Source organism: Mustela erminea, chromosome 7 (assembly GCF_009829155.1).
Source record: "Mustela erminea isolate mMusErm1 chromosome 7, mMusErm1.Pri, whole genome shotgun sequence".
NCBI lineage: Eukaryota > Metazoa > Chordata > Mammalia > Carnivora > Mustelidae > Mustela > Mustela erminea.
Genome location: NC_045620.1, coordinates 19,872,096 through 19,895,029, shown reverse-complemented (window position 1 = coordinate 19,895,029; position 22,934 = coordinate 19,872,096). Strand labels below are relative to the sequence as shown.

Genomic DNA, 22,934 nt, shown 5'->3' with positions numbered 1-22,934 from the left:
AGACACATCTTGAAAGAAGTTGCTGTGGCTGATATCGAAGAGATTACTGCCTATGTTCTCCTCTAGGATTCTGATGGATTCCTGTCTCACGTTGAGGTCTTTTATCCATTTTGAGTTTATCTTTGTGTACGGTGTAAGAGAATGGTTGAGTTTCATTTTTCTACACATAACTGTCCAGTTTTCCCAGCACCATTTATTGAAGAGACTGTCTTTTTTCCACTGTATATTTTTCCTGTTTGGTCAAATTATTAAGTGAGCATCCAAGAGAGTGAGAGTGGCCCACAATAAAGATGGTTTCCTGGATAAATTAAAACAATTTTATGATTACTTTTTATAATTTCCAGAGCATCTTCCCCATCTCTCTCTCTCTTTGATATCTATTACCTTTTTTTTTTTTTTTTTTTGTATCTAGCTATTTGGGTATATGCCTTCTCTCTCTTCTTCATTTCTTAAGTAGAATCAACTTGGATATTTTTAAAAGCATTAAAAACTAGAACATGTCAACTTGACTGATTTCAGTGGCCACAGCTATAATTAGATGTCAATTCAAAGCTATCAGTGCCTTTCTTCCTACTTGGGTAGGAGACAGCCTACTGACCATCAGAACCCACCCTCTTTTCTCCTTTGTCATAGAAGTACTGGGTACATGGTTACCCCTTTAGACTTAATCTCCTTTTTTTCCCTTCAAGTTAGATGGGATAATGTGACCAATTTATTTCTGACAGAAGATGAACAGAAGTGCTTTGAAGCATTTCCATGCCTGGCCCATAAAATGCCCTATGTGTGCTCTTCTGTGTTTGTTCCCTTTTTGGCTGGTTGGGATAGCATTAAGTCAGATGGTCTAGGAAGCTATGTGTTGAAGATGACAAGACCGCCATTAGCCTGGATACCTGAGTGACTGTGTGGAGCAGAATTCCACTGACCTGGAAGCTTTACCCTGGACAGTTCTGTGTGAATGAATATATCTTTTTCTTCTTAAGCTACTGAAATTTGGGGGTCTGGTACAGCTTGCTAACTTGTTCTACCAAATATATTGCTTATTTCATGTGGTAGGCACAATTTCTAAAATAACCCTCAAAGATACCCCACTATAATACCCAAAACTTGTGAGAGAGTATGGTGAAATACTACTCCCAGATTATGTTAAATGGCAAATTGATCTTAAAATATGGAGATTATCCTGGATAATCCAAGTAGATTCAGTACAGTTATATGGCCCTTAAGAGTGGTGAAATTTCCTTAGTAGTTAGCAGTAGGGGAACCCAGAAGGAGTCAAAGCAAAAGAAAGACTTAGTGTGCTGTGGCTAGTTTGAAGATGCAGGGGCCCACATCTAGGGGATGTGGGTGGCCTTTAACAGCAGAGTGTCATCCCTGGCTAGCAGTCAGCAAGGAATCCAGGACCTCAGATCGATTGTGGCTGCAAAGAACTGGATTGTACCCTCAACCTGAATGAGCTTGGAATTAAGATTTTCCCCAGGCCTCCAGATAAGTGGTCAGCCTGGCTAACAGTTTGATTTCTGCCATGGGAGACATTGACTAGAGAAGCAGATGAGCCCACTAGACCGCTATTCTGTGAAATATAAAGTGGGCGTTGTTTTCAATCACTGAGCTTGTGGTAATTTGTTATTCAACAATAAAACCAATACAGTCCCTTAAAGGCAGTGGCTCTGATCTTATTTGTCTCAGATAAGTATCTGTTCTCTGTGAAGTCCAAGGATAGTGTGTAGCATGTGATGGCTTGTATAGTTTTGGTTAAATGAATAAAGGACTTCATGTGGGAGGTGAGTGGGAATCCTTAGGGGTAGGTCAGAGATCTGCCCTCCCTTTCTGTAAAGGGCCAGACCATAAATATTTGGGCTTTGCAGGCCTTTTAGTTATCTACTCAACTCTGTCACTGTCAGGCAAAAGCAGCAAAGAGAGTGTGTAAACAAATGTGCAGGGCTGGGTTCCAATTAAACTTTATTTAAAACAGATGGTGGGCCAGATTTGGCCTGTAGGCCATAGGGTACTAGCTTTCTTACAGAGCGCTGGATCTTTGATCTGGTCTTTGCACCTAAAGATATGGGATCTTTTGCATAGAACCCCCTGTTTTGAAGGAACGTTTTATGGACAGAAAGAGTTTCTAGAAAGCAATACTTAGTCAGTATTCCTGCAGGTTGCCTTTTCTCTCTGTTCATTGTCTCCTTTGCAATGTAGAAGTGCTTCAGTTAGTTTGATGTGGTTACATTTGTCTAGTTGTGCTTTGGGTGTCATATCTGAAAAATCATTGCCATGATCAACGTTGTGAAGATTTTCCTCTTTGTTTCCTCCTGGCAGGATTGCAGTTCTGGGTCTTAGGTTTAAATCTTTAATCCGTTTTGAGTTGGCTTTTACATGCGGTGTGAGATAAAGGTCTAATTTCATTCTTTTGCATGTAGATATTCAATTTTCCCAACACCATTTGTTCAAGAGACTGCCTATTCCTTATTGTGTATTCTTGGCACCCTTGGGGGAAATCGGTTGTTCATATATGTGTGGATTTATTTCTGGGCTCTCTATTCTGTTCCATTGGTCTAGCTGTCTGTTTTGTTGTTGTTGTTGTTATTGTTTTTTTTGTTTGTTTGTTTTGTTTTTGTTTTTTGCCAATATCACAAAATTTTAAATGGGAGAAAATATTTTCAAGGTATGTATCTCATAAGTGATTAAGATCCAAAATATATAAGGAATTCTTTTTTTAAAAGATTTTAATTTATTTGACAGACAGAGATCACAAGTAGGCAGAGAGAGAGGGAGAAGAGATACCCCGCTGAGCAGAAAGCCCAATGTGGGGCTCGATCCCAGGACCCTGAGATCATAACCTGAGCTGAAGGCAGAGGCTTAACTCACGGAGCCACCCCAGTGCCCCATATATAAGGAACTCTTACAACTCCATAGCAGAAATGCCCCCCACAAACAAACGACACCCTCTAATGAACTGATTAAAAAGTAGGCAAAGGACCTGAATAGACATTTCTCCGAAGAAGACATACAAATAGTTAGCAGACATAAGAAAAGACGTTCAGGATCACTAATCATCAGGGAAATGCAAATTCAAATCACAGTGAGATATCATTTCATACCTATCGGATGGCTCTTACCAAAAAACCAAAGTTAAGTGTTGGTGAGGACGTGGAGAAATTGGCACCCTTGTACACTATTAATGGGAATGCAAAGTGGTGTCGTCACTACAGAACACAGTATTGTGGGTCTGCAAAAAATTAAAAATGGAATTACCACATCCAAAAGATTTAAATCAGGATCTTGAAGAGGTATCTGCAGTCCGTGTTTATTGTAGCATTATACACAATAGCCAAGAACATGGGAACAACCAAAGTGTCCATCCACAGATAAATGGATAAAGAAAATGTGGTCTGTACATGGAATGGAAGGTAACTCAACTCCAGAAAAGAAAGGAATCCTACCACGTGTGATAACATGGGTAAGCTTTGAGGACATTTTGCTAAATCAATCAAGCCAGTCGCAACAGGACAAAATCTGCATGAGTGTATTTACAGGAGGTATCAGAAATAGTCAAATTCATATAAAGAGAGTAGGATGGTGGTTGTCAGGAGCTGAGGGGAGGGGGACACTGGATTGCACACTTCCATTTCTGGGAAGCGGGTAAATCTCATGGTGACGAGTTCTTAGCACACAAGAAAGAAAGGAAATATTTGGTAGTCTTGATAGTCATTGTCATTCCAGAACACGGGGAGCTTCTTGGTTTGTAGGGAGATGAATCCCATGTGAAAAGGTCCCTTAGCTTTCTTTAGCTTTGGAGAATTCTTCCATCAACATGGCCTTAGCTGGCTCCCCCTCTTTCAGGGAGGATAGTCCAGCCTTACTGCCTGCCAGCAGCCTATGGTGTTGGCAGGGTGGGGGCGCTCCCTCCACCTGCGTTCCTCTGAGCCCCCCACCCCGAGCCTGCAGCCTGAGTGAGCTCCCCCAGCCAGCCTCTGGCAGAACTGGTACATCGCTTCTGGGCCTGCCTGCCCATCCTTCATGAATTTTTATTAAACAAAACTGTAAGCAGATTGATTTTGTCCTCTTTTATTGCATTTTTATTTAATTCCCTTCCATGGTGGAGGCTCCATCATGTTACTGCAGAGTAAATCACTCCGGGGCATCAGGCCAGCGCCGTGGAGAAGGGCAGGGTCTGGCTTCCCAAGAGCACATTTACCGCATAAGAACCTTTATTAGCGGAGAGTCATTGATTTTTTTTTTTTTTTTCTTCAGGTCACAGCCCCTTCGCCATCCTCTAAGTAAGAGAGTATCACAAAGTTATAGAGGAAGAGAGATTCTGTGAGGCCAGCGTCTTGGGGTGGAGGCTCGTCTCCAGGCTTGAGAGTACCCGCACCCCCCACCATCCTGGACTCCCCCTACTGTGAGCCGGGTATGGGCGTGGGAGAAGCATGGAGAAGGAGGAGCATGGCTGGATTACGGGGTGGTACCTGAGAGTGGAAGGGAAGATTAAGTCCAGGAACAAAGCAACTTAACATCATTCCAAAAAAAAAAAAAAAAAAAAAAAAAAAGCCTAGACTGATTCCCGTTTAGCCACACAACTTTGCATACAAAATCAGAACCACGAGCATTATAAATCAAAGCTTCTCCTTCGGTTTGGAGTTTTAGTCTTAGGAACGGGAGAGTTTGGGAGAAGCTTTTGGAGCAAGGCAATAATAAGTGTTTATTCTCTTTGCTTCGGGAGGCTTCATCTGGTAGCAGGATGTAAAATGGATCTGAGAAGGGTTCAGGGATGGGGTTGGAGGCTGGAAACTAGGGCCTCCGGTGAGGGACGAGTGGTGTAGGCATAAGGCCATGGGAACCTGAAATGAAGTGGACGAATGGTAGAAATGGCCAGCAGGAGACACGTTACCCGAGAAGGGAGCCGTCAGAGGCGGCGACTCTGGGTTTTTCTGGTCACCTGCAGAAGGAAGTTACAGCAGAGAAGCAGGTTCGGGGAGAGGAAATGGGGAGCTGAGCTTTGTGCACGCTCATTTAAAAAGTAAAAGAGGGGGCGCCTGGATGCCTCACTGGTTTAAGGCCTCTGCCTTCGGCTCGGGTCATGATCCCAGGGTCCTGGGATCGAGCCCCGCATTGGGCTCTCTGCTCAGCAGGGAGCCTGCTTCCTCCTCTCTTTCTGCCTTCCTCTCTGGCTACTTGTGATCTCTGTCAAATAAATAAATAAAATCTTAAAAAAAAAAAAAGTAAAAGAGGAGCATGCACGCTTGTTACTGCAAAGTAAGGCAGGCTGTTTGCAGAAACATCAGAGACAGGTCTCCTAGAGAACATATAAACCATCTTAGGTTCCTCCGCCACGATTTGCCTTTGCTCAGACATTTTCATGTGTATCCTTCTAGGTAGATAAAGAAAAGGAATCATGCGGCCCAAGTGTCTTCAAAAATACGATTCTTTTTCTTTTTAAAGATTTTATTTATTTATTTGACAGACAGAGATTGCAAGTAGGCAGAGAGGAAGGCAGAGAGAGAGAGAGGAGGAAGCAGGCTCCCCACTGAGCACAGCGCCCGATGTGGGGCTCGATCCCAGGGACCATGACCTGAGCTGAAGGGAGAGGCTTTAACCCACTGAGCCACCCAGGCGCCCCCCAAAATATGATTCTTAAAGGTTGCCTATTACTTTATCATCTGGATACACCAAAATTGATTTCGCTGTCCACGTATTGCTGGACTCTGACTTGATTTATGGTCTGTCTGTCCTATAAATAATACTGTCTTGAACATCTTGCTGCATGCATCTGTGTCTATATCTCTGATAAATTTCTAAAGTAAAATTACTGAGTTAAAGGTTATAATCTTTTTAAAGGCTCTTAATTCATATTGTCAGATGCTCACTAGACACTGATATAGTGTCCACGCGTGTTCATTTCATAGCACATTTATCAAGACTGAGATTATTTTGATTGTTTTAAATCTTTGCCAATTTTGTAGTAAAAAAGCAGAGTATACCACTGTTTCTTCAATTTTTCACTTTTTGCATTACTAATACTTTTATGATAATTTGGGGTATGCCTGTTGGTCTTTGGTTACACTATTTCTTCCCTTTTGAGATTTGTAAATCTTTTGCCTATATTTCCACTGGAGAGTTCCTTTTCTACTTACTGATTTATGACAAGTTTTCTTATTGAAGGGATTAGAGCTTTGTCACACATATTGGGGATTTCTTGTTTGTTTTTTTGTTTTTTTGCTCCCCCCCCCCTCCATTTATCATTTAGGTTTCAAGTATTTCTGTGGTTTTTTTGACAAGTAAAATTCTGAAGATTTTTAATGGTCAGTGCTATTAATCTTTTCTTTTTTTTTAAAGACTTTATTTTTTATTTGACAGACAGAGATCACAGGCAGGCAGAGAGAGAGAGAAGGAAGCAGTCTCCCTGCCGAGCAGAGAGTCCGATGCGAAACTTGATCCCAAGACCCTGGGATCATGACCTGAGCCGAAAGCAGAGGCTTTAACCCACTGAGCCAACCAGGCACCCCACTATTAATCTTTTCCTTAATTTTTTTCCCTACTGTTACATTTTGAAAATTCTTATAATGAGACCAGGTAAACATTTACCTATAGCTTCTTCTAATTATTTGTGATTTTATTTCTTCAATTTATTTCTTTAGTTGACATCAGACTGGAGTTAGATGGATTTGAATTGGGGCCCCGATTCCCCTACTTACTAGCTATATAATCTTAAACAAGTTACTTAATATCTCTGAAACTCCTGTTTCAGATCTGAAATGGGGTCAGTGTTTATCTCGTTGACCTGTTGTGAGCATTGCAGGAAAGGAGGCGTGAAAAGTGTCTAGTACAATGCCTGGCAGACAGCAGATGTCCCAGGGAAACGTTGTGATGGTAGAGCTGTGTTAAGTGTGTACAGTCTAGATTTCTGTGAGGGTTGAGCCCATGTCCTGTTTATCTCTGTATTGCGTCTCACCAAGGACATGTCTTAAAGCATATTATCACCAAATATTTGATGAATGGCTGAGATGAAATTAACTGATTGCATTTTATAAGGGCAAATAGATGCCAGCTTCTGGGAATCCACTTTAAAATGTTGAACTCATTTAGAAATGACCAGAATTGTGATATGTGTGTCTAGAATGCAGAAAAAAAAACCAAACCCAAACAAATGAACATTGTGTTTTCATTATCCGCAGCTCACCAGCCAGGGCTGTGGGTGTGTTCCGTCACCTCTGACCTCTGACTTCTGGCCCTGACCTCTGCAGGCAAGCCACGTTTCACTCTAAGTCGGCACCTAGAGAATTGTAAGAGCTAGTAGGGCCCTTTGAGGTTATTTTGTTATGTGGACTTCCAGCATTTGTTTTAGCTGCTAAACACTTTCTTCTAAAGAATGTTATCTTGAAAGCTCAGTATGTGCAACAGACCAGTGTGCAGATGGTAGGTTTGAAAGATAGGGTCAGGAGGGCATACTCCTTCTGCTGGGGGGGTCTGCACCTGCCGCTCCTTCTGACCGGAATGCAGTTCCATTCTCCCCGGTCCCACTTACCTAGTTAAGTATTACTTTCCCTTTGGGTCCTAGCTGAAATAACACCTCCTCCAGGAAGACTCCCCTGATCATCCTCGAACCAGATGAGTCCCTCCTGCTATATATAGATCCATAGCCCTACATATCTCTATTTGCTAGCACACACCCACTTGTAAATTTCCATATATCACCATTCTCTTCCTTCTACTAGACTGTGAATAAAATAGAGGCAAGTGTCTGATGAGTTTGTTCACTGTTATATACTGAATGCTGACTGCAAGGATTGGCACACAGTGGTTTTCACTTAATATTTGATGCCTGGCTGAAACGGCATCTGATCCAATCCAGATACTTCCTTTTCCAGATATTTTCCATGCCCACTGTGTGCCAGATCCTCTTCTAGGTCCCGGCGGTGCCCCTAGGAGGGAGAGAAACGGGCTCCCTGCCCACAGGGACTGCCCATCTCATCAGGATGGCAGGCAACCGAGGAAGATTTGCTAATTCCAATAGTGGTAAATACATTGGGCCTCTATGTAAGATTTCACTGGAACATAAAGTTCTTTTATTTTTCAATAAAATAACTGGCGAGTTTCTGGTCCAGCACATTTTGTTGGTGATCGAGGCAGTGAGGAAGAGTGGAACCCAGGAACGTCTCTCGGTGGCTCATTCAGGGCGGGAGTGTCTCCGAGGCCCAGCCACTCTGTCGGGATGGGGGATTACTCTCTAGTGAGTCCTGGACTCGTCCCCTCCATTCAAATGGTGACGTCTAGGAGGGCAGTTGGGGAAAGAGAGGCCCTTGAGGGATTTTTCAGGGGCCTTGAAAGCAAATCCCAACTCCTCACTAGGACCTGTGAGGCCTGTGCTGATCAGGTGCCATCTCTCTGCCCGTCTTCATTCTGTTCCACTCGCTCTCATGTTGCCGGTGTCAATTTCAGGTCAGATCTGAGTTATTCCCGATGGCTAATCAGGGAGGTTACTGACGGATGTGCTGTCCGTAAATGTTCTGAAGGTCTGTGCCATGGGTTCCGATAGCAGTTGTCTCCCACTTGGAGCCTGCCTCTTCACCCATCCCTTCCAGAAGACGCTGGCCCACGGCTTGTTCCTTGGGGGGCCCCAGTGCCAGCTCTGGGCTGGGCCACCCGGGCACCCCCTCCCAGAGGAGTGCTGCTGAGGGCACGCGACCCCAGCAGACAGCTCCGGGGCTTACTTCTTTTCTTTTGCTGTGCCAGGCTGCCAGTGCCAGCTGAGGAGGAGGCCCCCTCCTGCCTCTGCTTGTTTGCCGTGATTGTTATGTAATGTTCGGCAGCAGGAGGTAAATTCCTCTCCAATTTCCAGGCCCGTTACAGCGCATGAACCCCACCATGGGGAGCCAGAGTGATTGAGCTCAGCAGCCAGGTCCCATGCTGAGTGTCATAAATCAGGCCTATTACCCGCTCCTCCTGGCAGATGCCACCGCCAAGAACCTGCCCACTCTGCACGGAGACCCAGCCACCTCTGCACGCTGTAAACCAGGGCTGGCGTATCCGCCGGGAATCTGGGGCTCCATCTGACATCCTGCCTGGGGGGTGCCCTGAATGTTTCTCTGAAGGGATGGGAGCCCTTGCTGGTGCATCTCAGACCTGAGGTCCCACAGCCTGAGGCTCGAGGACCAAAATCACTGAGTGCTCACGGGCTACCTGGATTTCCCGGGGTGGCGGCCTTCCATGTGCTTCAGTACACATAACAACCTCCAGCGAACTTGTTAAAAACACGCATTTCCCGCAGTGCCTGGGTGGTTCAGTGGGTTAAGCATCTGACTTTTGATTTTGGCTCAGGTCGTGCTCTCAGGGTCCTGAGAACGAGTCCTACCTGCGTCAGGCTCTGTGCTCAGAGCGGAGTCTGCTTCAGATTCTCTCGTCCTCTGCCCCTCCCCCTACTCCCTCTCTCTCTAAAATAATAAATAAAATAAATCTTTACAAAAAACTGCACACGTTTCCTAGCCCCGTCCCCAGAGATCCATTTGGCCGTAAGTCCTCCACGGGACACAGGAATCAGCATGTTTACAACTGTCCTGGTGATTCTGCTGCAGGTGGTTCCTGGACGGTCCTCGGAGGAGCGCGGCTTTAAGACCGACTCTACCCCCAAAGCGATGCCTGTAAAATGAATGCCTATAAATCTAATCCTTCTTTTCCATTTCCTTCTATCATTTCGCTGAAGATGTGTGTCCCTGGGGAAGAAGATGTGGGTTTCAAAAATCAATGGCAATCACGCTGAAGAATGAAGCAAATCTTTGACTATGACATATTTAACGGGCACTAATAATGCTAATAGTTGGGGGGGGGAAGCCCCCCAGCAGGATGTTCTGCCAGGATTTAAAATGTTGCAGGGGGATCTCGCTGCTTGTTTCCCACTGGCCCTACCTAGGGCTGGTGTGACCCGGTGCTCAGTCCTAGTTTATACAGGTTGTCTCAGTGCAACTTTTAATACTTCCCCTTTGACTCTCAAAAAAAGTCCCAGCCTGGATGACCAGTAGTTACCCTATCGATGACCCATGGGGATGTTCCCCTGGAGACTTCCCATTTCCTTCCAAAGGGGTCTGCCTTGTGGGTGTCTCTGAAGTGTTTTGTGTAATTAATCCCAGCTCTGGAATTCACACCAAAGGACACCTTGACTCTGAGCCAGGATAAAAGGCAAAAAGACCCTTTTGGCTGGGGAGATCACATACTGGGGAGGAGAGACTTGTCACCTGGTGGCCAGGGTAACAGAGATGGGAAATCAGGTGGCCAGGGCAGCCTTCTTCGGGGGCCCAGTCCCCATGTTGGGTGTCTGAGCCACGCCTGCATTTTCCTGCCAAACATCAAAACTCCGAGTAATAATGAGCCACTTGTCCCACAAAGCACAGTGAACCAGGGGCTGGAGTGTTCTAGCGTGGGGGCTGGATTTGATTCCAGCACTGCCTTCTTTCCAATGGATCCATGACTTCAAGCAGGTTAACCTCCTAGAGCCTCATCTTCCTTATTTGCAAAATGCGGATGATAATCTTCAATCTGGCAGAGGACTTGAGATAATGTATGTCAACAGTGAACATTTCGTGGGTAATCAATACACGGTGACAGTTAATAGAATCATCCTAATGATGCCAGTATTACAAAATGAGGTTTAATATTCTAAAAATGTTTTCCAACATATTTTTGGGAAGTAATACTTTTATCTTATTTCTTCATCAGTTTCTTCCCTTGGAACTTCTGCCATGAAGGCTAAGCTATGAAGTGTCCCAAGAAAATAAAAAAGATTCAGTTTGGAATAAAGATGTCCAAAAAGTGGGCATAAAACCCCAGGATGTATTAGAAACAACCAGAAATTTCTAGGGGAACTCCAGGATTTATTTGTTTTTTAAGGATTTTAGTGTTATGGGGGGACTGTCCAAACCCCTTAGAGAAGTCTCCAGTTCAGTAAGGTATTGGAGGCATGACAGAGTGGCTAGATCAGAAACCACAGAGGAAAGAATTCGGGGGATATAGCCAGGATAGCCGTCTCTAGCTCTGTGACCCCCGAGAGACTCTGCATGCCCTGGTGGAGACACTCATGTGTCTAGGGCACATCTGGATATGAAGGTCTGAATCAGGGTAAAGAGCCTGCAGCGTGCAGGACCTCAGGATCAGAAGCTGTGGTTGTAGACCTCAGTAGCAGGTACCAATGGGAAGCCCCCAGAGAACCAGGTGGGACAGGCCACACCCAGGTGGATATCAGCATGATGCCTAGGGATGAGACCGAGACCTACATCCCATTGCAATGATGCGAGTCTGCATCTGTCCTTTCAGAAGGAGCAGGGGCCACGGGATGTTTTAAAAATGTTCCCAGTCACTGTAAACTTGGCCCTTCCACATTTACACTGCATGCATATGCCAGACATGCCTGGTTCTGCGCAACCCAGTCACACACCTGAGTCACCTTGCCTTGGCCTCCTGCCTCCCTTGTCACCCACCCACCCACTCTTTCTCAGAGTCATTCTCACAGGGATGCATTTTTTTTTTTGAAGATTTTATTTATTTATTTCAGACAGAGAGAGAGCAAGATAGCATACAAACAGGTGGGGGGCAGGCAGAGGGAGAAGCAGACTCCCACGCTGAGCCGGGAGCCCAATGCTGGGCTCTGTTCCCGGATCCCGGGATCATGACGTGAGCTGAAAGCAGACGCTTAACCAACTGAGCCACCCATGTGCCCTGGGGATGCACTTTTATAATACAAATTAATCAGTCCAGCGCCCATACTCTCCATTCTTCCTTATTGGGCTTTCACACTTCAGGCTGCTATCCACTTGCCTTAATGGTGCCAGGACTAGGTACCAGACAATTAGGGGCAGCTCCTGGGGCCTAGAAACCAGTGAAATGATTTAAATTAGCCAATCCTAAAACTGCTTGCCCTGCCTCATCTAAACCTCCCTATAGAAACCGTAATAGAGGTTCCTGTCCATAGTTCCTCTGTCTCTGGACCAGCCCTGGGGCTTTGTGTGTCCCCTGTGTCCTCTGTGTCCCCTGCCCTCTCCCCCACATGATGTGGCATGCTTCCTCCTCTTGGAAATGGAGTAACACACTCTCTTCGATAGTGACGGCAATTGTCTGTCTCCTGACCTGTTGCCTTTACTGTACCTCCACTTTTCTATTAATACATTATTTCTTTAAAACAGGGGGATACAGAGGTGGCAAAGAGTCCCAAGAGGAGATTTCAATTTTACCTTGACCAAATATGCTAAATGAAAGAGACTTTATTTACGTATGTGTTTTATTTTTTGAGATTTAAAGGTCTTTGTCACAGTACTGGATATAACAGAACATTGTAAACACCCATACGTTCGATGACAGGCAAAGAGTTAAGTAAACATTGGTCTAAGCATATAATGGATATAGGAGAAATTATTTATTTGAGAGAGAGAGAGGGAGGGAGTGAGAGAGAGAAAGTGAGAAGGTCAGAGAGAGAGGGAGAAGCAGGCTCTCCGCCAAGCAGGAGCCTGACACAGGGCTCGATCCCAGGACCCTGGGATCATGACCTGAGTGGATGGCAGAAACTTGACCAACTGAGCCACCCAGACATCTACCCCTCTAGGAGACATTGTTATAAAATAATGACGTGGAAGGAAAGCTTACATAATGTTAACTATTTAAAGAAGTGCCCCAGAGCTCTGAGTTGCACAGGATAGGAATCTCCTCAGAGCCGCTCAAGTGGGAGCAGACATGATCAAGTGTCTAAGTTCAGCTTCCTGGAAGCAGAGCCTGAGACAGGGATTCTTGAGGAAATAATGTAATGAGGAGTGCTCTCAGGGAAAGAAAGGGAGAAAGGAAAAGGAAAGCAGGATGGGGCAGGGGAAGGAAAAAAAAAACCCACAAGGGTGTGATTTCCAGGTGGAGACTAGTTCCAGCCTGATCCTAGGGAGGTGCCCTGCTGTGTCAATTGTACCATGGAATTGGCATCACTCTGAGGCCTTGTGCAGAATGACTGGAGGATGGACGCACCAGCCTGATCCAGGGGACCCGGATGTAGGACCAGTAGCACCAGCTACATAAGGGGATGCACAACTGAGAGGAGAACCCAGAGTGCATGTGGCTTTACAGGACTGGGAGGACCTGAGAAGTCACTTGCATCTCAGTTCACAGTTGCTCTTGGCTTCTCTTCTCTGCATCTCTTTTCTAGTCTCTCAGATTTTAGTCATGGTTCAGTTGGACCCAAACTAGACTCGTGAACTTGAGGCAGTTCATGCACACCTTGGTCAGCTAGCTCTCTGTGATTTGTCCTGGCGAACAAGGATGAGTTGGACCCCCCCCCCACCCCGGATTCCTTTCTTCACAGTTAAGACTTGCAAAACTGAGTTATGGAACTGAGTTGGGTGGGAGCTGGACTAAAGGGTCAAGAAGCAAGCCGGGGTGGTTGCCCTGGTCAATTTACGTAGTTAGATGAAAAAGGAGGAGGCGCGAACTAGGTTGGACTTGGGGTCTGCACAAAGGCACCACCTCTACCCAGCACCCCAGCTTTGCTTGGGGTTTTGCTATCATAGACACGGGCTTTGGGGATCCCCAAGGAATGTCTTTGTACACTGATTGACAGGTGCTGAGAGAATGCCCAGAGTTATTTGGACCGTTATAATATAAGAATGCCAACAATGCCAACGATCTTCATGCCGTCAATCATGAAGATGATGATGGAGATGGTGTTGCTGCTGATGCTGATGATATGAGGAGAGATACAGAGATGGAGGCTCATAGTAAGGACTGGTCATGTGCCACAAACAGTCTTAAGCATCTTTCCTGTATATTATTAGATAATTCTTGCTGTGGCCCCACGAAGTAAGTACTATATATATATTTTTTTAAGATTTTGTTTATTTATTTATTTAGAGTGCAAGCAGGGAGAGGGGCAGAACAAGAGGGAGAGGAAATCTCAAGCAGACTCTTTGCTGGGTGCAGAGCCTGATGCAGGGCTTGATCCCACAATCTTGAGCTCATCACCTGAGAGCAAACCAAGATCTGGATGTATAACTGACTGAGCCACCCAGGTGCTCCAAGTACTATTATTCTCCTCATATTACAGATGAAGAATCTGCGATCCAGAGAGATCAATAGATTCTTCCAAGTTCATTTGGCTAGTTGGTATTGAAGTCAGAATTCCAGCTCAGCCAGTCAGCCCCAAGCATGCCATGTTATACCAAAAATACACACTCCTCCCACACACAGGCTTCCTGGATCCATACAACTCTTGAGTAAAATCTGTTTTATTCTTACTCTGCTTGAACAACTCTCTCAAACTGTCGTAGGCACCATCTCCTTATCTGAAAAGTGGGCTCAGAATTCCTAATTCACCTGGCTGGGGGGAAGGTTAGGCATGACCATATGGAGTAGCTGCTTGGTAGACGCCTTGCTTCTCCTGACTCTGTTTTCAGGTCTGCTGGAGGGTCAGATTCCTCCCTTCCTATAGGAGGAGGAAGGTGAACACTGGAGTTTTGTCCTGGGCTTTCTACCCGGGTACAGGCAGCACATTTCAGTGGGGGCTCCTGGAAGGCAATTTGGACCCTGGATGGCACCAATGAAAGTCTGCACAATCCTGGCTCTCCCGGGGACTACAGGAGGGGAACAGCCCCCAGGTTCCACTGGCTGGATACAGGAAGCCCGGGGGAGACAGGGAGATGAAGAAAACTCCAGAGGGCCAACAGCTCCAACTCTCACAGGGCTGAGTGGTAAAGACACTGTTCTTGGAGAAGGTGCCTCCCTCCCCCTCCTGCTTCTACTCCCTTCCATCCAGCCCTTCCTTGTCACTTTGTCTGTCCAGGCCTCCCTCTCACTCTTGCCTTCCTCCCACTCCTTTCCAAGGTCCGCTTTGTCCTTCCCGCCTTCCATCCTGTTCTTTTTTTCCCCTTTCTATCATCTTTCATCTGTCCCTTGCTTCCATCCCAATGTGCCCCTGGCTTGGCACCTGCCCATGAGGGCTTTGATGGTCTTTGGAACAAGGCTTCTCTCCTGGATAACCACTTTGCCTCTATGGGACTCTGGTTTCATCATCTATAAATTGAGGAGAGGTGTGGCACTGAACCAAGTCAGATTATCCAACCTGGTTGATTTTCCTAGACAGTGTGCATTTTCCACACTACAGAATACTATACAGCAAAGTGATGAACTATTTACAACCATAACTACAAACATGACACCAAGCAAAAGATACTTAGATGCAAGAATTCTTCCTGAATGGTTGCATTTATATGGAGGTAAGAAACAGGCTTGATGAATCTATGGTGTTAGAAATCAGGTGGGGACCCCTGCGGGACTCAGTCAGTTAAGCGGCTGCCTTCGGCTCAGATCATGATCCCGGGGTCCTGGGGTATTGTGACAAGAAGGGGTTCTTTGGGTGCCGAACACATTCCACTTCTTGCCCTGAATGTTGGGTGTATCCATTTGCTCATTTTGTGAAAATTCATGTTAGTATTCTCCCATGATTTGCATAGTTTTGTGTGTGTATTGTAGGAAGAACTTGGGAAATATTTTGACATGAACCAAAAGATTACTGGATGCCTCAAATGGAAATTGAGGTCTTTAACACACCCGTTGTATGTATCATAAAGAATTTGGGTGGTGTTTGTCCCCGGTTCCTGAAAAGGAGTCAGGAGGTGATGCATCCCCAGGACCCCAAAGTTTGGAGCTCTCCCTGAAATCATCCTATGGTTTTCTTCTTTTGGGTCATTTTGATTTGTTTCCTTTATAATAAAGCTGTTGCTATGGACTAAATGTTATATGTGCTCTAAAATTCCTATATGAGAACCACATTCCCCAGTGTGATGGTATTTGGAGGTGGGGACCTTTGGAGGTGATTAGATCATGAGGGTGAAGCCCGCCATGGGTCTAATGGATCACATTAGTGCCCTTTATAAGACGAGAGATGAGAGAGCTTACTTCCCTGTCTCTCTCTCGCATGTGAAGACACAGAGAGACTTTGGCATTTAAGCCAGAAAGAGGGCTCCCACCAGACACGGACTCCATCATCACGTTGATCCTGGACTTCCCAGCCTACACGCCACGGTCACTGTGAGAAATAAATATTTATTGTTGAAGCCACCTAATCCTTAACACCTTGTGAGAGGAGGCTGAGCCACTAGGGCAGCTGTAATCGGTCATCCCAAGCTTGTGGCTGGTGTCTGGCGTGAGGGTGGCCTGTGGGGCGCGGCGCCCTTACTTCCCCTGTGAAATCTGACCCAGCTCCACATAGGATCAGAATTGTACTCGGACGCCCGGTCTGGGTGATCCGATTCTGGGATGCTTGGTGCCTCTCATTGTCTGTGAGCCCTTTCACGCCTCCGTGAGTCGTAGGTAACGGATAGGAATGCAAATGGTGCCTGTCTGTGGACAGGAAAGTTCTGTCTCTCCCACTGAATTCATAAATTCACTCCAGCCGGAACAGGATTAACTAGAAGAGTGGGGTCCTCTGAGATCTCCTTTGAATCTGTCGTTACCTCTTACTGGTTCCCTCACTAAGGAATGAGGGAAATAAAATCTCCCACGGATCTTCACTTGATCTTTGTATGAGAGCCGTGATTATATTGTCTTTTTAAAGTTTGTTCTTTCATAACATGTCCTGCTTTGATAAAAAAATGCAAATTGCATTTTGCCAAGCTCCACGGCAGCCCTCCTGGGTCATCGCCTCCAGGAGCCCGTGGGACTCCAGGGTGTTGTCACCAGCTTCCCTGATGAGTCTGATGCCCTTCTTCATGGCCAGGTAACAGGGACTCTGCACTAGGCAACTGCCAAAGACCTTTGTGGCTTTGAACCTCTGGGATTTGAGAACAGATTGTAAACCCCGGGCTCATGATTTTCCACCACCCGTCTCCTTCCTGTTTGGGGGAGTGTCTGGTCAGGATTTGCAAAGGAAACAAAAGGTCAGGCCCCTGCTCAGGCGTGTTTGAAAAACCTTCCAGCCAAGACTCTTCTTACATTTTGTTCTGGAATCCAACGGAAGAGGCTAACCCCGATCCAGGCAGTGCCGGGCCGCCGCTCGGGCTACTGTAGATGGACCTCAAGAAGCCCCACTCACTCTCCTTGAGCTGTTTTTATTAAACTCCAGCCCCAGTTTCGTAATGGAGTTAGTATTTTTTTCCATCCTCCTTCCTTCAATTCCTAATGCAAACAGCAATGCTCAGAAAAGCAACATTTATTAAATCAGGAGGATTACAATATCAATGGGAAGTTATCATGCAATAACCTTCTATTGATTTGTGTATCGCCAGTAATGAAATCAACTGGAATATTATTTATTAAACATATTGATTAGCAAAAAATAATTTGCAGGGAAGGAAGCCTGACTCTGCAGGGGATCCCACCGAGCTCTGTGTGGACGACCGATCTTTCCCTTTTGTTGCGGGGGAAGGAGCCAGAGTGTGCATCTGACCTCACAGAGCTCTAGCTCCAAGATGTAGAGTCTTCGAGAGCCTCTGGGGTGGGGGCCAGACATGCAGTTTGTAGGGCCGGCTCTCAGCATCTGTGCCATCTGCCTGGGAGGGCTGAGGACTACCTGTGGATGTTTCTCCACTGAAAGGTTGGATGAACGGATATGTGGGTCGTGTGGCTTCTCACTCCTGCTTATTTCAGAGACAGGTGTGGAGTCGGGAATAAGGGATGCCTGCGCTGCGGGATACAGAACAACATTTTGGTTGTTTCTGAGAAATCCTTGAGAGAAGGATTTGGGTGCAGGCAATATTTTGGGTAGTGACCCCGAAGCACAGTGAGCAAGAGAGAAGGAATGGGAGACAGGGAAGGGAGAAGAGTCAGCAGTGATAGGTAGTTAATGGGTGTTGCTGTGGGCAACCAGGACTCAGCCCGGCTGGGGATGATTTGAGAGGCGTGTGTGACGCTCCTCAGAATCCCTCACCAGGAGGCAAAGAAGCTGGGGCATTTACCACTAGTTCCTGCCCCTTCTTGGTTGAAAGCTACTCCTGGTTGTCTTAGTTCATCAGCATCTCTGGTGCTACTGGGCTGTCCCCCACACTGGCAGAGCGTGTTTCCGGGAAGCATGTAGCCTCAGGAGGAAGGATACAGGTGTCCGAGGTCAGGGCCTTCTTGGTATATGGGAACTGTCTAGTGCAGCGGTAGGATCTGGAGTGGGTTTTGTCCAGAGGATGTGAAAAGTGCTCCAACAATGTCTGCCATGGACACAGGGCAGGTCAATGCAGGGTGGGTTCTCTCCAGAGCTGCCTTTGACTTCACACTCCTAATTCATGTGATTTCCACATGAATCCTCTCACTCTCGGACAGGGTCTGGGGTTTTCATGGACGAATCCGGGAGAAGCAGTGATGAAATTAACACACCGTGTAGTGCTTACTCAATGTGGCTGGTCTCCTTCATCCTCACAAGAGCCTGTCGGTGCCGTGGTTATTGTCCCCATCCTGTAGGTAAGGAGACAGAATGTAAGAACACAGAGTGTAGGGAGAGGTCTGGAATTCGGGGCAGTTTGCCGGATTCCAAAGCACATAATGTGGTTCTGAGCCGGATGGCCGCGAGCACCGTTCCGGAGCCGGATCGCCGGGTGTGGGATCTCGGTTTCATTTCTGTTAGTTCTGAGACCTGGAACGAAGCCCTCCACCTCTCCGATCCTCAGTTTCCTTGTCTTCTATGGGATTAACAACAGCCTCTGCCCCAGGGGAAAATGTGAAGCTTAAGTGGCACAGGAGAACTCCAGATCTCTCCCGTCCCCAGTGGCCAGTTTTCCTTCAACACCTTCAACACAATGGTGTCATTCCTCGCTCTGACAAGACCTTTTAGTTCCACTGCTGAGGGCTTTGTGCTAGACACAGAAACGCCCTGGGGCGGGGGGGGGGGGAGTGGGGCGTGGGTAAATGGGATCAAGCTGACTGAGTAAAAAAAGCGTCTAACCATTGTGAGTCACCGGCTGTATACCCTCTCGCAGCTCTGCACCTCATTTCAGCCTTGCTCATTTTCTCTTTACAATCTAAAACAACACTGGGGTTGCTGTGCCCATTTTACAGATGAGACGGTAAGATGCTCAAGAACAATTACAGAGCTGTAACTGCTCCAGGTTCTTGCTAGAAGCAGCATGGAGGACATTCCAGTGAGACCTGTCCACATTAAGGCCATGCTAGTGCCCCCCAAGCTGGGGAAGACCTTCCTCTTCATTGTCATTCACAGATATTCAGTGCCTCTTGTTAGCTCAAGCACATGGGTGATGACAAACGAGATTGGCTGAAAGAAACATGCTGGCACCTCCCCAAAGTGACCTTGTGGTGAAGAAGGGGGCAGGGCCACTGCTGGGAGCGTGGACATCCCTGAAAGTCTTCCATGCCACACTCTGAAACTTGGGTGTTATTCTGCACACCAGATATTCACGTGTAAGGCACAATCCCATGGATGGACTCGGATACCTCCATGACACGTGACCAGCATGGTGGACACCTCCATGACAAGTGACCAACATGGCCACTGTATTCAGAATACCTGGAGGGCAGTGGCTCGCTGTGGGCTGTGACATCAAGACAGAGACTACAGGGCTGAGGCTGGAGACAGTGGTGGTTGTAGGACAGGTGTCAGATCAGGAGGTGGGGTCTTTGTCCTTCCCTTTCACTGCAGGCTGGTGTTGCAGCTTCCAAAGCTCATAAGGGACATGCAGCTTTTTCATGACTCTCTTGGGACATGGGCCCTTGTAGCCTTGAACCTCCTCGTCAGAAGTCCGACCATCCCGAAGCTGCCATCTGGAGACACTGTGTGGAGAAAGCACAGAGAGATGGGGCGAGGTGCCCAAGGAACCCCAACTGTCCCAGTCCCCAGCTCTTCGAGCCACTGGATGCAAATGAGTGAGGCTTTGGATGTTTTCAACTATATAAGAGAGGGTTAGGACTAGCAGGAGCCCTGTGGGGAATCAGTAGCCAAGCTGGACTGAGCCATATTGAAACCCAAGTTCCCCCCACCCTCCAAAATACCCAGGGATGACGATCCTGTCTTTATTGAAAATTTGATATTTTCTCCATCATGGATTCTTTCGGTATTGATTTTGGTTTTTTAAAAGACACTGATTAAAATATTGCTTACCTTGATTACTGAGTTTTTTGGGCACATCTCTCCCCCTTAAAATTTGTGCCCAAGAGGAGTGACCTGTTGATATCACCCTCATCCTGGCCTGTGGGAGACCTTCAGCAAGGCACCGCCTAGCTGGTCCCAGTCAGCCTGGAAGAAACATGCAAAATGGTAATATTGGCCAACTTGTTTTGCAGCTACTGCCACGTTCTCTCTGGTCAGCTCACCTGGATTTATTTATTTATTTATTTATTTACTTACTTATTTTGTTTAGGCCTTTAAATGTCCTAATTCTGAATTAATTCAACCAAAGCAATATTATAATCTACACGTACACAGAAAGAAGAGGAGGACAGAATTAACTGTGGTGATGAAATTATGATAAGGTATAGAAAAGTATGGGGCTAACATTAAACCCTATGTGTGCTCTGAACGCAGGTCTGTCAAAACCTAGTATTTCCTTCTTGGCTGAGGATGGCAAAATTAAAGGTTAGTTTGACTGGATTTAAATACTAGCTCTACCACCAGTTAGCTGGGTGTCACTGGAGAAGTCACTAAGCTCACTGAACTTCAGTTTTATCATCTGTAAAATGGGCACAATACCTACACTCTCTTCATGGGAATTTTTTTTTTCCTTTTAATTTGACAGGTCACTAGTAGGCAGAGAGGCAGGCAGAGAGAGAGAGGAGGAAGAAGGATCCCCGCTGAGCAGAGAGCCCGATGCAGGGCTCGATCCCAGGACCCTGGGATCATGACCTGAGCTGAAGGCAGAGGCTTAACCCCACTTCATGGGATTGTTAACAGAGTGAAATGAAACGGTCCGTGTTAAGTGTTTAGCTCGCTGTCTTGCATACAGTAAGTGGTCCGTAAATGTTAGCTATCATGATTGCTGCTTCTGCTGCTGTTGTTAGCTAGAACTTGAAGAGAGAGCCTGGGCGAGTTGAGCTTGGATGATCACAGGGAGAGCGTGTCTTTCTGTTATCCTGCCTGACGTGTCATGGAAGAAGTCTGCCTTCTGGCCGCGTCACTATCCCAAGGTGGGATATCACTGCTGTATTTTAAACCCAGATCGAGGATATTAGCAACCCAAGGGGTTAAATAGAGAACTATCGAATAGAAAAACCCAAGACGAGCCAAACTTCTGGGAAGAACCAGTCTTGGGCTGAGAACCCAAGATGAGCTAAAACAGAGCATGTGTTCAGGATTAAAGCAGAACTAGACAGTTGATTCATTCATCTTCCTTCCGGCTGGTGTCACCTTTTAGTTGTGAAATTGAATAAAGGGTGCGCACGTGGGTGAGCGGAACCCGAGTGAAAGCAGGGGTTTCTGGGTTCATCAGGCACGTTTATGCGTGACTTGTCTGCATGCTTGTGTGTGTGTGTGTGAGTGTGTCTGTGTGTGTCTGCGAACATATGTATGTGTGTGTGTGTGAAGATAAATTGTGATAAGGTAGGGGCCCCGTGCCTAGCAGGGCTGCTGGTATGGGATAGGCATGCACCATTTGTTGATTGACTGTACGAATGTGTATGGGTGTGTGGGGGTCCAGGTGTGAGTGCAGATTCGGGCTGTTTCTTCCTGAAATGTGCAGGTATGGATGTTCCTGCCTGGTGGGGCGTCCTCCATCTGATTGTGTGTTTAGTAAATCTACTATGTCTAGTATGTGTGTTTAGTAAATCTTTGTAAATCTAGAACTTGGCTATGCAGGGATAATGGAATTTTCTTTCAGACCTCACGGATGCTCCCAATCCCCTTCCTTGGGGCTCCCCCTGCCTGCAGGGCCCTCCTTCCCCCGCCCCCCCCACGCCCCCCCCCAGCCCCCATTCGGACCTTTGCTTCTCTGTATCTTCCGGAGGACACAGATGGCAGGAGCAGAGAATCGGAAGCACTTGGCAATGAAGTGGCAATTCACTCTGCAATCCCTTCAGTATTCATCGCAACAATGCCCGCTCTGATGGGCTCCGAGCGCTGAATGCAGCTTTCAATGTGCAATCCCGCCGGGATTATGGCGCCGTGTGGCCCTCATCACGTCCGCTTGTTGTCAAGTGTTGCTGAGAGTTCTCCCACTCGGGATGAGGGAACCACTTGTTTTAGCAACTGTTTTCCGAAATCTCCTCTGGGTTGGGGTTTCTGCGAAGCTCCCAGTGATGTGTTATTGTTCCTGGTTTGTGTTTTGGACACTAATGTGCTCTGCTGAAGTATGTAAATTGCCATAATGCAAGGAAATGAGATATAAAAATAACGCCGGGGCAGCAAATGCTGGAGGAGCTCTGAGATGGGCAGAGCCTGTCCTTGCTCTGCCTTGGGGCCCAAGGAGCGGCTCCTGGCAATAGGGGAGGGGCAGGAGACCTGAGTTGCCCTGCTCTCTGGTACCCACCCTCTTGCTGCTGCCCGGCAGCCCGGCTGGCCAAGGCCGGGGTGACCCCCATCCTCTGGAAAGGGGGTCAGCCTCTGGAGAGGCTGGATGTTGACTCTCTCCTTGCATGTCATCCATCGGCTTGGCCAGCTGAACCGGGGGCTCTGCTGTTACGGGGGGAATCTGCTGCCTGCCCACAGGAGGCAAATGTGTGTCCTTGTTGGCCCGTGACTCATTTACCTTCATGTTCCTTCTCCTCCTTTGCCAGTCTGGGCTGTTGGCAGGGGGTTGGCCCCATAGGCTCCCTCCCAGGTTAGCTGGCTCCGGTTGGGTTTGGTCATTGGGAAGCACTGTGGGAACTGGCGGGCAAGAAAGAGGAGAAGGAGTAGAGAGAAGATGCCTCTCTGACTCAGATGGGGTCTCCAGGAGGAGCTGAATCTTGCTGTGGATCCACAGCCCCATGGTCCTGGCTTCCACAGATGGCCCTTGCCTCTGGTTATCTCACTCCACCCTCAAACCTAAGCCTCCTTCGGACCCCAGGCC

General features: G+C 46.9%; 1 long non-coding RNA gene across 1 annotated transcript; it reads right to left on the bottom strand.

Annotated features, from left to right (window-relative positions):
* Positions 1-3,546: 3,546 nt before the first annotated feature.
* LOC116596509 lies at positions 3,547-5,819 on the bottom strand. Its single transcript, XR_004288146.1, has 3 exons — positions 5,808-5,819; positions 4,576-4,577; positions 3,547-3,607 (listed from the first exon to the last, which is right to left on the bottom strand). It is a non-coding gene; the product is annotated as an uncharacterized LOC116596509 (long non-coding RNA).
* Positions 5,820-22,934: the final 17,115 nt, after the last annotated feature.